This window comes from Mytilus edulis, chromosome 6, assembly GCF_963676685.1.
Source record: "Mytilus edulis chromosome 6, xbMytEdul2.2, whole genome shotgun sequence".
In the NCBI taxonomy this organism is placed as follows: Eukaryota; Metazoa; Mollusca; class Bivalvia; order Mytilida; family Mytilidae; genus Mytilus; species Mytilus edulis.
The window spans coordinates 65,854,713-65,871,354 of record NC_092349.1 but is presented as its reverse complement, the minus strand read 5'-3'; the positions used below and the strand labels follow the sequence as shown (position 1 = coordinate 65,871,354).

Below are 16,642 nucleotides of genomic sequence, written 5' to 3'. Positions count from 1 at the left end.
CTATGAAGTTAGGACATTTGTCCTTGATATAAGCCACATATTAATCCATGAAGAAGTTGATAGAAGGGTTGTATGAAGTTAGAGAATGATGCTCTTAAGGTAAACGATGCATAAGTATAAAAAAGAAGATGTGGTATGATTGCCAATGAGACAACTGTCCACCAGAGACCAAATGACACAGACATTAACAACTATAGGTCACCGTACGGCCTTTCAACAATGAGCAAAGCTCATACCGCATAGTCAGCTACAATAGGCCCCGATATGACAATGTAAAACAATTCAAACGAGAAAACTAACGGCCTTATTTATATAAAAAATATTATGTTCAAAATTTACATATCAAAAGATAGGCGAAAGATACCGATGAAAAATGCATACTCATAAGTAAACTGTCCAACGCCATGGTTAAAAAGGAAAAGGACGAACAGACATACAGCAGTACAAATAAAGCATGATACGCCCGTCACTTTTTCAAAGAACACGTTCCATAATTCCTCAATGTCCTATCAGAAATTTATGAACAAGGGAGGTTATTTTGATAGATACCGGTATACATTAAACCAGTCACAGATGTTTCATGATAACTGCTAAAAGCACTTTTCCGTAACCTGGAAAATCCTCCTTTTAATGATAGAACCTTATAAAATCGAAAATCTCACATCGATAGATATATGTACACAATTCACCAAGGTTTCGAGAAAACTACTCAAAGCATTTTTTTAATATTTCCCAAAAACTGAAGAATGGGCTATTCCCTACTTTTTAATTAATGACACCAAAAATCTCGTATACGCAAAATCTAAAATTTATTAGAATCGAAAAGGAGCATATATCAAACTTGTGACATATAAACAATTCATCAAAGTGTCATGCGTATAACTAATTATATTGTCCGACTTGTTGACGACGAACGGACATAGGGCCGGCCGGATATGGTCCGAGACCACAATTGTCGTCCCTTAACTTTAGTCCCTAGTGTGGACAGTGTGTTACTTGCCATTTTTTTGTATACCCTTTTCAAATGTATATCTCCATGTTTTATGCCTCAAATAATAAGTCAAGGGGTGAAATGAAGCTGTCAAAAAATTTGGTTAATGAATTTTAAAGTAAAGTAGCGATTTGGTCCAGTTGAAAATGGTTAAAAATCAGCACTTCGGAAGCTGTCAAAAGATTTCAACTTTTCAAGACCCCCTTAACATAAAATTATCCATATTTTGAGTTAGAGCCGATGAAGTTTTCTATAATTTTGTTATAATTTGTCCCAAAAGTACAACACACTGTAAAAATTTTATTGAGAAAGCGCAGGTGGGTTTTTTTTAATTTGCATTTATTGTCTAAAAGAAATGCACTACGAAATAATTGTGGTCTCGGACCATATCGTTATACCATAAAATGTCCCGTGCCGTAAACAGGCTTATAAAACAAAACATAGAATTCTTAAGACTTAACAAAACACCCACCAATACTATGGATGTTCTCAGGTTCTCTGGAAGGGTAAGCAGATTCTGCTCCAGACCACATGAATCATTAGTCGTGATATTAGTTCAAACCTGGTAATAAGTCTTAATCCGTGGGTTACATTCGGAGAAAAGAGGATAGAACTATAGTTACGACAAATTAAACATTTCCTTCTTAAAATAGGCTTGTAATATTATGTGTGATATATCAAATAATAAATATAATCTAAATACTTCGTTCTATTTTTCCTTGGGCTTAACCGATTGAAAATTGGGTAATTTTGTCAACTTCACTAATTTGGATGAATGAATACCGACATTTCATTACCAAAGATCGTCAAGAAACGTCGAATTTCACTGTTATCCGCTTTTCGTCTTGAAATAATTAACATGATATTGGGGCAACATAATACCCTCTCAGCACTTTTCCCTGTAAAATTTTCAAATGTAATGGAAGCTGTTTACTATAACTTTTAATGAGATCGTTTTCGAATTCCTCATTCATTACTAACTCTGAAAGTAAACAATGTACTATTATTGGTGACGTAAACGTAAAATTAACACATACAATGTACATGTAGTTACAACTTTTATTAGATTTAAATGACTAAAATGAAAACAACAAAGTGAGAAAATTAGTCAATGGCTTATTAAACGAAATAAATGAATAAAATGTTACTCTAATTTAACACCAGAAATAAATGGTCAATCATCGCTGTTTATAATTATAAAAATACCTAAAATCGAATATATAAAACGGTAAATACTAACTTTGTTCAAAGAGCGTAATACTATTTAACACGAAAACCGATCTTGTCGTGAAAAACATATTACATTTAATCATGTGTATGTGATAACATTAAAAAGTCAACGTTCAATGTGAGATTTGAATTAAGCTGTGTCTTGCTTGATTGATAGTTCATATGTAAAACAAAATATTTTCTTAAATCTTTTTTGTGTGTCAACTGATATTTGTTTCACCAAACAAAAGTTCTCCTGGAAACTGTACAATGAAATATGTCATACTGTATATTCCTGATGGAACAAATATTCCATATAGTTTAATCCGCTATGGTATATAGCTATACATGTAAAACCAGGTTCAATCTACCATTTTCTACAGAAAAAATGCCTGAACCAAGTAAAAAAAATATGATAGTTGTTATACATTCTTTTGATGCGTTTGAGATTTTGATTTTGCCATTTGATTAGGGACTTTCGGTTTTGAATTTTCCTCGGAGTTCGTTTTTTTATGATTCTATTACTTTTTTCCCATGTGAATAATATTAAATCAAATTTCCTCGTGGAACTTATATTGTGAAGGAACATCTTTTTCATAACATGTATGTGTCTTTCCTCTTGTTTTTGTAATCTTTTTCTATGTCACCAAACAGCATGCATGTTTTTCTAAATTATTCAACTGTCAATGTGAGCGTTTTAAAATCATAATTCCTAACAACGTTCATTTCTTCTGACTTTGTCGTGTATCAATACAAGACTCAATAAATCAGACTCGGACTTCTCTTGAACTGAATTTTAATGTGCGTATTGTTATGCGTTTACTTTTCTACATTGGTTAGAGGTATAGGGGGAGGGTTGAGATCTCACAAACATGTTTAACCCCGCCGCATTTTTGCGCCTGTCCCAAGTCAGGAGCCTCCGGCCTTTGTTAGTCTTGTATTTTTTTAATTTTAGTTTCTTGTGTACAATTTGGAAATTAGTATGGCGTTCATTATCACTGGACTAGTATATATTTGTTTAGGGGCCAGCTGAAGGACGCCTCCGGGTCAAGAATTTCTCGCTACATTGAAGACCTGTTGGTGACCCTCTGCTGTTGTTTTTTATTTGGTCGGGTTGTTGTCTCTTTGACACATTCTCCATTTCCATTCTCAATTTTAAGTAATATATACAACACTGCCATTAAATTTAATTTGAAAGACAGAAAGAAAACAAACATTGAATTATTTAATGAATTAAAGGGGGAAAATAACAGACAAATAAAATCTATACGCGCAGTCGCCGATATTACAATGACTTGACATTATTACCAAATTTTATATTTATATAACATACTTTTAGCTCTTTATAGTACATTTGATCGATTGACTTTATATACAAAATTTACATATACAAATACAGAATCAGGTTAGACATTATTAGTGTCAATCCACTTTCATTTGATGATTTCAAATGAACTATAAAACCGATTCCGGACATCGGAAATACTTTAAGACATACTTGAAACCATTCAAAAGTCGAACAAAAGAAGAAACAACAACTTGATTTATTAGAATAAGAAATTCTATAAAACTTTTCAGCCGAATTTTGTTACTCTAGCGAGGTGCCCTATGTTACCACAACAAAAGCTAAACGACTTGATAGGATTCAAAATAATGAGGGTATTGAAGGAGTATGCAGAATAGAGAATAATGGGCAAAAGAGGCAGAGTAAAGAGCTGGATAAATAGATCAATGCGAAAAACAAATAGAGATCAATGATGTTTTAACAGTATTGAAAAAAGAAATGATGGTCAAAAAAGATAAATAGAGAAAAATAGTATAACAGAATAAAGAATCAAGAAATTTAAGACCCCTCTTCCAGACTATCATAAATTCCATTACAATACCAAGGTACGGTGACAAACCCGGAACCGATTGTTTGTCTACGTCAGATCCGGGTTACATGGTTAGACGTGATACTTATTAGATATCGCGATGTCGACATAAGATAAGATCTGTCAAAATTTTGTATGGGACTATCCTTACTGTTGTAACATTTGAAATAAATTGAAATCTAGATAATTTATAAAGATGTTTCTCGGTCTGGTTGATTTTCTTAAATGGTACGACCAAGCGCTAGAAACATGTGACAGTTTTACTCTATAGCTGACACCAGTTCTCTTTATATGATTTCGCTTTTCACTCTGCAAAAGAATATAAACATTGGTTATAGAGGTTCTTAGATGAATATTTTCCTCACGACTATGCCATGACATGTCAACAGCATTATGCAGTGCTAAAAAACGGTTTTTTTAAATTTAATTGAACTATGTATGGCTGTTTATAATTATGCTAATAATTTGTTTTTAAAGACTCGTATAATCTGTTCACCATTAAACCTAAAGGGTATATAAAGTAAGCTTTGACAACTTTTAGCTAGATTCTTCTAGCATATGTCAATAGAAACAATACACATGTACTATATTTCTATTTATCACATAATGATTTCCATTGGTTTGTGTTGTTTCATCGTGCATGCAGTATTTGTAACACCACGCAGTGCTCATATTAATAACATTAACGTTCAACATAGTTTTACATACAAATGGACAGTAGTTTCATAATAAGTGTTGGTGTTTGACTTGCAGAATATATTATTGTTCTACAACGTATCTTAATTTTTTGTAAGTGCATGTTATGACCTTCGGGAAAACCTATATTTTTGGCAGGTGGTCATCGTGAAGTGTCAATTAATTGACATTTATAGTTTTGTATTAAATGAACGTCATGCTTAGCTATGGAGGCAAAATTAATGACCACTGTTTATGACATTTTTATATACCGCTTTTGATCTTTCTAAAAGTAAATATCTTTGAAAGGTAGAAACAAACAACATGCCTTCCAAATTTTAGTCACGTTTGTAGAACTATAAGAGGAACTACATTTTTGTATCTGGATCGGACAGACAGTTCAGATTGTTCAGAAATTAAACTAAAACCGTTTGTACAAATTCAGCCATTGTTTGCCTTGTACCTGTGCCTTGGTTTATTTGTTGGTGTGCTGTCTTACTAGACTTATCGAGAGTCTCACACATATGAGATGGGTTCCGTTTCCTGGATAACCCTCTTGACAAAACAGATAAGTGTTTTTCTGCTCTTTATAAGTTACTTTCTCACTATGGCTGAACAGGATTTAAGACTAACGTTTTAACAACTTAAGCTTTTCAACTTCAAAACTTATCGAATACACTGGGTACAGAAATTGTATGCAGGACGACAGTTGTAATAACCATTGGAAAAAATAGAACAATTGGAACATTGTAATAATTGTATGTTTTTATTGAATTCGGATAACAATATCGTGTGTATAATTAACTAGAAGGTTAAACTCATAAATGTGACTTTTAATGGAGAAGCAGTATTGACCATTGCAGTTATATTTAATGACTAATAGTGAACTATTGGACTATATGTCCTGTACATTGGGAGGAATATAACACTATGCAGTGCTTATATAAAAACATTAACGTTCAATAGAGTTTTTATATACCAATTTAAGAATTGAATGCTTCTTTTTGTAAATTTATTTGGGTGTAAAAGCGTTGACCGAAGTACATTTTGTATGAAGCGCGAAAGCGCTTCATTCTAAAAATGTACGCACGGTCAACGCTTTTACAACCCTATAAAGTTACAAAAAGAAGCATTCAATACTTATAATTACATTTTTTAGATATGATTATGAAAACACGAATTTTATATATTTTATTATTTAATTCACCTGTGCACTTTATTGTTGGAGCACGTGTTATCATGAATGAAAAGTTGTATTGAGCAATGCAACTGCTTACGGAATAACACGAGATGTACAGTTAGCCAATCAGAATAAAATATTATAATGAACCATACATCTAATGTAATAAATGGACAGTAATTTAATAGTGTTGGAGTTAAACCTTCACACTACCAGATGAGGTTAGTTATACATGCTTAGATGCATATTTTTCCTCAAAACTAAGCCATGACCTGTCAATAGCATTATGCAGTGCTAAACAATATCAAAAAAGATATTTGTTTTAATGAAATATGTATGGTTGTTTGTAATTATGCTAATAATTTGTTTTTAGAGACTACTGAGTATAATCTGTTCACCATTAAACATAAAGGGTATATAAAGTAGGTTTTGACAAATTTTAGCTTCTTCTACCATACGAGTGAAACCAGCTGTACACTACCAGGAGAGATTGATTGACAATCCTAGTCAAATAAGATTGGAGTCGAGTCCACCCACACTAGCGGGGTTCGAACTCACAACCTCAGTGCCAGGCGCGGATCCAGGGGTGTCTGGGGGTGAACCCCCCTTTTTTTGGACGATCAATGCATTTGAATGGGGTCATGTAGTTGGAACCCCCCCCTTTTGTCCTGGGTTAGGAACCGCCCTTTTTGAAATGGCTGGATCCGCCCCTGAGTGTTGACTGGCTAGTGATTACAGTAGTAACTACAGTTGGGTGCAGACCAAGCATTACATAAAGTAAACGCAAGTTAACGCCGCGTGCACATATTTCGTTAGTTAACTTCAAATCTCCCGTTTACTAGTAAACGCACGTTTACTATAATTACGTTAACGTGGTCGAAATGGAAATTTCTAATGTCTACCCTAGTAAACGGGCGTTTACTATGTGTCCGTTTAGTCAGTAGTAAACGGGCGTTTACTTCAGAATTCTTCAAATTTATTTGTACGTGCACTTAAAAGTAAACGGGCGTTTTGTACAGATTTTACAAGTGTATTTTTACGTGCACTTGAAAGTAAACGCACGTTTACTTTTCGCGTTAACTGATTGGGTAAATTTAGAAATAAACTTCAAGTTCATTTGCACATTTATTTTATAAAAGCGACCTTTAGTCTTTATATTTCACGTATATGTGTTTCAAACCAGAACAATTCAAAAACTCTTTTAATTCGAAATATTAAATTACACAAAATCACTTTCATAAAGTCCATTAACTTTACTGACTGGCAGATTTTCTATATTTTCCTTTCAAAAGTTACATGTGCAAATATCGATACGGAAAGAAAGGTTATCCGAGACATCGGGAGAATATTTTTATATGATGGGATATAAACATCATGGTTTACGTTGTTTCGTTCCCCGTTATAATTGTCTCTTCGAATTCCTAACTATAACTCGGTGTATTTAATACATTAATTTTTAATCGAAATTCACCTTGTTTGCCTTGAATTAACATGATAAGATTCTGTTTTGACAAATGATAAAAAAAAAAAGTAAATTGAACAGTATATTGAAAGGGATATCAATAAAGTGTAATATAAGTATGTTCATTTGTACCATCTCGTCAATTAAAATGTTCAAATATTGCTATCTTTACATTGATATATAACTCATTTACTATGCGGCTATATAAATTTACATAATAGAATTGTTATATGGTCAGTTTTGGTTGTTGTGGACAAATCAATCCTTACATGAAAATATAGCTCATTTACTCTGTGGCTATATAGATTTACATAAGCAAATGCTTATATGGTCAGTTTTGGTTGTTGCGGACAAATAATTTTATTATATGAGTCAGTCTGAGTTATGAAAACTACTGAATTTTGTTGACGCTTCAATATTTTGAATAAAAAAGGACATGCTGGCACTCTAAATTGATGCGAACAAAATTTTGTAATCATAATATTCAAATATTGCTACCTATTTTCTTATACAATCAATCCTTACATGAAAATATAGCTAATTTACTATGCGGCTATATAGATTTACATAATAAAATGCTTATATGGTAAGTTTTGGTTGTTGCGGACAAATAATTTTATTATATGAGTCAGTCTGAGGTATGAAAACTACTGAATTTTGTTTACGATTCAATATTTTAAATAAAAAAAAGGACATGCTGGCACTCTAAATTGATGCGAACAAAATTTTTTAGTCATAATATTCAAATATTGCTACCTATTTTCTTATACAATAAATCCTTACATGAAAATATAACTCATTTACTATGCGGCTATATAGATTTACATAATAAAATGCTTATATGGTCAGTTTTGGTTGTTTCGGACAAATAATTTTATTATATGAGTCAGTCTGAGGTATGAAAACTACTGAATTTTGTTTACGATTCAATATTTTAAATAAAAAAGGACATGCTGGCACTCTAAATTGATGGAACAAAATTTTTTTAATCATAATATTCAAATATAACTTCCTTTTTTATTATACAATCAATCCTTACTTGAAAATATAACTCATTTACTATGCAGCTATATAGATTTACATACTAGAATGCTTATATGGTCAGTTTTGGTTGTTGCGGACAAATATTTTTATTATATGAGTCAGACTGAGGTATGAAAACTACTGAATTTTGTTTACGATTCAATATTTTGAATAAAAAAGGACATGCTGGCACTCTAAATTGATGCGAATAAAATTTTGTAATCATAATGTTCAAATATTGCTTCCTATTTTTTTATACAATCAATCCTTACATGAAAATATAGCTCATTTACTCTGTGGCTATATAGATTTACATACTAGAATGCTTATATGGTCAGTTTTGGTTGTTGCGGACAAATAATTTTATTATATGAGTCAGTCTGAGGTATGAAAACTACTGAATTTTGTTTACGCTTCAATATTTTGAATAAAAAAGGACATGCTGGCACTCTAAATTGATGCGAACAAAATTTTTTAGTCATAATATTCAAATATTGCTACCTATTTTCTTATACAATAAATCCTTACATGAAAATGTAACTCATTTACTATGCGGCTATACAGATTTACATAATAAAATGCTTATATGGTAAGTTTTGGTTGTTGGGGACAAATAATTTTATTATATGAGTCAGTCTGAGGTATGAAAACTACTGAATTTTGTTTACGATTCAATATTTTGAATAAAAAAAGTACATGCTGGCACTCTAAATTGATGCGAACAAACTTTTGTAGTCATAATATTCAAATATTGCTACATAATTTTCTTATACAATAAATCCTTACATGAAAATATAACTCATTTACTATGCGGCTATATAGATTTACATAATAAAATGCTTATATGGTAAGTTTTGGTTGTTGCGGACAAATAATTTTATTATATGAGTCAGTCTGAGGTATGAAAACTACTGAATTTTGTTTACGATTCAATATTTTAAATAAAAAAAAGGACATGCTGGCACTCTAAATTGATGCGAACAAAATTTTTTAGTCATAATATTCAAATATTGCTACCTATTTTCTTATACAATAAATCCTTACATGAAAATATAACTCATTTACTATGCGGCTATATAGATTTACATAATAAAATGCTTATATGGTCAGTTTTGGTTGTTTCGGAAAAATAATTTTATTATATGAGTCAGTCTGAGGTATGAAAACTACTGAATTTTGTTTACGATTCAATATTTTAAATGAAAAAAGGACATGCTGGCACTCTAAATTGATGCGAACAAATTTTTTTTAATCATAATATTCAAATATTGCTACATATTTTCTTATACAATAAATCCTTACATGAAAATATAACTCATTTACTATGCGGCTATATAGATTTACATAATAAAATGCTTATATGGTCAGTTTTGGTTGTTTCGGACAAATAATTTTATTATATGAGTCAGTCTGAGGTATGAAAACTACTGAATTTTGTTTACGATTCAATATTTTAAATGAAAAAAGGACATGCTGGCACTCTAAATTGATGCGAACAAATTTTTTTTAATCATAATATTCAAATATTACTACCTTTTTATTATACAATCAATCCTTACTTGAAAATATAACTCATTTACTATGCGGCTATATAGATTTACATACTAGAATGCTTATATGGTCAGTTTTGTTTTTTGCGGACAAATATTTTTATTATATGAGTCAGTCTGAGTTATGAAAACTACTGAATTTTGTTGACGCTTCAATATTTTGAATAAAAAAGGACATGCTGGCACTCTAAATTGATGCGAACAAAATTTTGTAATCATAATATTCAAATATTGCTACCTATTTTCTTATACAATCAATCCTTACATGAAAATATAGCTAATTTACTATGCGGCTATATAGATTTACATAAGCAAATGCTTATATGGTCAGTTTTGGTTGTTGCGGACAAATATTTTTATTATATGAGTCAGTCTGAGGTATGAAAACTACTGAATTTTGTTTACGATTCAATATTTTAAATAAAAAAGGACATGCTGGCACTCTAAATTGATGGAACAAAATTTTTTTAATCATAATATTCAAATATAACTTCCTTTTTTATTATACAATCAATCCTTACTTGAAAATATAACTCATTTACTATGCAGCTATATAGATTTACATACTAGAATGCTTATATGGTCAGTTTTGGTTGTTGCGGACAAATATTTTTATTATATGAGTCAGACTGAGGTATGAAAACTACTGAATTTTGTTTACGATTCAATATTTTGAATAAAAAAGGACATGCTGGCACTCTAAATTGATGCGAATAAAATTTTGTAATCATAATGTTCAAATATTGCTTCCTATTTTTTTATACAATCAATCCTTACATGAAAATATAGCTCATTTACTCTGTGGCTATATAGATTTACATACTAGAATGCTTATATGGTCAGTTTTGGTTGTTGCGGACAAATAATTTTATTATATGAGTCAGTCTGAGGTATGAAAACTACTGAATTTTGTTTACGCTTCAATATTTTGAATAAAAAAGGACATGCTGGCACTCTAAATTGATGCGAACAAAATTTTTTAGTCATAATATTCAAATATTGCTACCTATTTTCTTATACAATAAATCCTTACATGAAAATGTAACTCATTTACTATGCGGCTATACAGATTTACATAATAAAATGCTTATATGGTAAGTTTTGGTTGTTGGGGACAAATAATTTTATTATATGAGTCAGTCTGAGGTATGAAAACTACTGAATTTTGTTTACGATTCAATATTTTGAATAAAAAAAGTACATGCTGGCACTCTAAATTGATGCGAACAAACTTTTGTAGTCATAATATTCAAATATTGCTACATATTTTCTTATACAATAAATCCTTACATGAAAATATAACTCATTTACTATGCGGCTATATAGATTTACATAATAAAATGCTTATATGGTAAGTTTTGGTTGTTGCGGACAAATAATTTTATTATATGAGTCAGTCTGAGGTATGAAAACTACTGAATTTTGTTTACGATTCAATATTTTAAATAAAAAAAAGGACATGCTGGCACTCTAAATTGATGCGAACAAAATTTTTTAGTCATAATATTCAAATATTGCTACCTATTTTCTTATACAATAAATCCTTACATGAAAATATAACTCATTTACTATGCGGCTATATAGATTTACATAATAAAATGCTTATATGGTCAGTTTTGGTTGTTTCGGACAAATAATTTTATTATATGAGTCAGTCTGAGGTATGAAAACTACTGAATTTTGTTTACGATTCAATATTTTAAATGAAAAAAGGACATGCTGGCACTCTAAATTGATGCGAACAAATTTTTTTTAATCATAATATTCAAATATTGCTACATATTTTCTTATACAATAAATCCTTACATGAAAATATAACTCATTTACTATGCGGCTATATAGATTTACATAATAAAATGCTTATATGGTCAGTTTTGGTTGTTTCGGACAAATAATTTTATTATATGAGTCAGTCTGAGGTATGAAAACTACTGAATTTTGTTTACGATTCAATATTTTAAATGAAAAAAGGACATGCTGGCACTCTAAATTGATGCGAACAAATTTTTTTTAATCATAATATTCAAATATGACTACCTTTTTATTATACAATCAATCCTTACTTGAAAATATAACTCATTTACTATGCGGCTATATAGATTTACATACTAGAATGCTTATATGGTCAGTTTTGGTTTTTGCGGACAAATATTTTTATTATATGAGTCAGTCTGAGTTATGAAAACTACTGAATTTTGTTGACGCTTCAATATTTTGAATAAAAAAGGACATGCTGGCACTCTAAATTGATGCGAACAAAATTTTGTAATCATAATATTCAAATATTGCTACCTATTTTCTTATACAATCAATCCTTACATGAAAATATAGCTAATTTACTATGCGGCTATATAGATTTACATAAGCAAATGCTTATATGGTCAGTTTTGGTTGTTGCGGACAAATATTTTTATTATATGAGTCAGTCTGAGGTATGAAAACTACTGAATTTTGTTTACGATTCAATATTTTGAATAAAAAAATACATGCTGGCTCTCTAAATTGATGCTAACAAAAATTTTTACTCATAATTTTCAAATATTGCTACCTATTTTATTATACAATCAATCCTTACATAAAAATATAACTCATTTACTATGCGGCTATATAGATTTACATACTAGAATGATTATATGGTAAGTTTTGGTTGTTGCAGACAAACAATTTTATTATATGAGTCAGTCTGAGGTATGAAAACTACTGAATTTGGTTTACGATTCAATATTTTGAATAAAAAAGGACATGCTGGCACTCTAAATTGATGCGAACAAACATTTTTAGTCATAATATTCAAATATTGCTACATATTTTCTTATTCAATCAATCCTTACATGAAAATGTAACTAATTTACTATGCAGCTATATAGATTTACATATTAAAATGCTTATTTGGTCAGTTTTTGTTGTTGCGGACAAATTATTTTATTACATGAGTAAGTCTGAGGTATGAAAACTTCTGATTTTTTTTACGATTCAATATTTTGAATAAAAAAGTACATGCTGGCAATCTAAATTGATGCGAACAAAATTTTTTAGTCATAAGATTCAAATATTGCTACCTAATAATAATTATATATTACGAGTTAGTCTGATGTATGAAAACTACTGAATTTTGTTTACTATTCAATATTTTAAATAAAAAGAGGCCATCGCCGTCAGGCTGGTACAAAAATTGCTGTCAATTGTTTTATATGGTCAATTATGGCATAAAAATATAACTGAATTACTTCTATATAGAATAATATAACTTGTTAAGAGGTAAATATTGTCAGTTGTGGTGAATGATATCAAAAAGTTTTGTTTTACGAGTCAGTCTGTCTAAGATGAGAAAACTGTTTGATTTTGGTGAGGATTAAATTACATGTATTTGAATAAACATACTTAAACTATTATTTGCGAAGAACAAGAAATTTACTATAATTATTGTTCAATTAAATACAAATGTGTGACATTTTTAAATAACTGTAATCGTCAATATGTCAAGCAGAAATGACCACTTGGTCAATTCATTTTGATGTTCCTTATCATTTCATATTTTAGGTCAGTGTATCCAAGTTACGATGACAATCTGCGTTAACGGGCGTTTACTACAAACAGTAAACGCGCGTTTACTTATTACAAAAATAGAAGACGCGCCTTTTTCCACGTTAACGCGGAGGTAAACGGAAAAGTAAACGCCCGTTTACTCTTTACAAAATTAGAAGACTCGCCGTTTTTGCGTTAACGCGGAGGTAAACGCGAAAGTAAACGCCCGTTTACTTTTAATGTCTACTGCAATTTCGGAGTTAACGCACAGTTAACGCGGCGTTTACATGAAGTGCACGCGAGTAAACGCCGCGTTAACTTTTTTGGCCCGTCTACGTGTAATGCTTGGTCTGCACCCAACTGTATATAGACCTCTCGGCCAGCGAGGCACATTTGTTGTAACTACCTAGACCATTCGGCCACCTTTGTTAATATAGAACAAATATCCATATACTATATTCCTTTTTATCACATAGTGATTTTCATCCGTTTGTGTTGTTCATCATTCATGTTTTATAATTTCTTCGTTAAATCATTTAAATATTCGCGCCCATTTTGTAAACTTAAATCATTTAATAAGGATCTAGTTATCGTTCCTGATGAACTTAATGGTATTTTCATAACGAGATAGTCTTTAAATTTAAATTTCTATTTCAGATTAATGGTTTTAAATAAATATTTCGACATCACATTTGATATCATAGGATAAATCACCAATTGATTTTATCCTAAGTACAATTCATATCGTTTTTCATGTACACCCCCCTTTTTGATAATTTCAACAAGGAAGTTGCTATTTATAACTTATCTAAATTCCGCGAAAACGAAACAAGTTCACACGGAAATAGTATGACCTGAGACGCCTCTTGTAAGTAGACAATTAATTCACTATTTCCGAAATAGTTAATGAGTTTATGCCTGATATGACAATTGTTTCCATATTTTAGAAAAACAAAATGCAAGATTTTTCTGATTTCGTGGTAATTTCACAGCTTGTTTGTTCATCGCTGTACTATAAAAGAGGAAGTTTACTTTCGTTTTGCTTATTAAACGTGTTGAAATGGTTTCGTTTATAAATGTTGAACAAGAGGGCATATACGAAATAATTATTAAATATAAAAGTTATTTTACAGAGATAGGTTAAAAATATTAAGTGTTTTGTTGAATGAGAGGTTAAATGTAATGGAAAACGAAAGTTGATACATATAAAATGTCATAGTTTAGTTTACTTAGTCAGTCAAGTACATTCTATCTTTTTTGATGATTTTTTCGTTTGTTTGGTGCGAGTTCAGCGGTTACCAGCTTCATATTAAAGGTTTTTATCTTCATGTCATTCATAAATTATGTTTTCGTAGTTGTTATCTCCCTTTGCACACAACATACTGACAATTAAGAAATTTTATCCTGCATAAACCTGATATATGTAGAACTTTACAATTTATTTCCATAATCAATTATTAAGTTCGAACTTTCTTTAACGTACAAATGTATGCTGCAATTATATAATATAAGAATACATGTAGCCTCGAACGGACTGTAAATGGTCTCTTCTAGGTGAACCCTCAAATACATTGTTTTTTGTGGTCTCCAAATTACATGTATTATGTATTCCTTATTAAGTTTGTAGAAATGTTAGCCTCTTACAAAATGTATATGTACACCTCAATTTCGCGCCTGTCCGAAATCGAACCTCTAGCTAAAGTTAGTCTTCTGTTGGGGGAAAAAGGGGGGGGGGGGGGGGGCAATACCTTTTTGTGTTAACCTGTTATGGCCCTTTTCAAGGTGTTGTTTTAAAACTGTTATCTGAGATCAATTTAAGCTGTTAACTGTCTTCAACCCTGTTTGTTAACTGTAACAGCATTTTTGTATTTTTTGTTAACTGTTTTTGCCAAAATCGAGGTGTTGTTATTCTGTTAACGGACCCCCTATTGCCTCCCCCCTCTTCTGTGTGTGTGTGTGTTTTGTTTTAATATGGTTCATTTGTATGCTTCGGAGTTAAGTATGACATTCACTTCGCTGAAGTAGTACAACCTTATTATGTATATGCCAGTTAAAGCCCGCATCAGGGCGTCTGATTTTCTCGCTGTGTTAAAGAAGCAATGGGGGCTTTGAAGTTTTTTTGGATTGTTTTCTCGTCGACAAATTCACCATCACAGCCTAAGTACGACCTATGAAAACACAGCACGATTAACCGTTACTAATGGATAAAGTGTCTACATGTTTACGTGTAAATACATTCCTTTTCAAAAACTTCAATGAAATAGATTTAGTTTAAATGTACAATGTACATGTATTCATATGACATGATAAAGCTTAATACAAATAAGATTTTCAATAAATCCAAAAAGTACATATAATAACAACCACACAAGCGAATCGAACGTAATACGCAAAGAAAATAAGTGTTTCATTTGCATTAGGTGTTTGTAAAACCATGACATAGGACGAAATACAATGTGTGCTTCATTTCTGTATTATCGTGATTAGCAAACCATGATTATTAATGTTAGAACAAAACTTCCTTCAAATGCCCATGTCAAAAGGTTCATATAATAAAATTCCGGACAACGCGATACCAAAGTAATCTTTCCTCAACATGAGGGTCTGGATGGTGGTTTACAGAATAGAGATTAAGCACAGACATGTGTATTGAATAGAGAAAACAAATAAAAAAAGATACAAAACAGAATATAATGTTTTGAAAAAGTATTACTAATGGAGAATAATTGACAAAGAATATAAAAAATAGATCTGATTAAAAAGGCATAAAAATTCAGGAATTTAGAAATGGAGATATCCTATCCAAACTGTTCTTCAATTGGTTCTGTTTAAATTTTACTCCGTTAGATCGTGTATTTGTTTATTTGCTTCTTATTTGAAACTGAAACCGGATGTATTCAGTGACGGATCCAGAAATTTTCATAAAAAAGGGGGGGTGGGGGCACCGATGACCGCCTAAGACGGACCCGCTCCAGTCATGCCTCGGTGATTACCTAAATAATCAACCAAGTTGTTTTCTTGCAAAAGGTGAAGGGGCCTCTGGTAAACCGTTTTATCATATTTTCACTGTACGTGTCTAGTGGGTTTCTGGCGAGAAAGGGGGAAAGGTGGATGTTTTCAATTTAATTTTCGTCGCTGTTTAGGATATATATT

General features: G+C 31.0%; 1 long non-coding RNA gene across 1 annotated transcript in view; it reads left to right on the top strand.

The window, feature by feature from the left end:
* The first annotated feature begins 14,273 nt into the window (after positions 1 to 14,273).
* The window catches only part of LOC139528175 (uncharacterized), a 45,149-nt gene continuing 42,780 nt past the window's right edge, over positions 14,274 to 16,642 (top strand). The window contains exon 1 of the long non-coding RNA XR_011665538.1: positions 14,274 to 14,357. This is a non-coding gene — a long non-coding RNA (uncharacterized lncRNA). The remainder of the gene's footprint in view (positions 14,358 to 16,642) is intronic.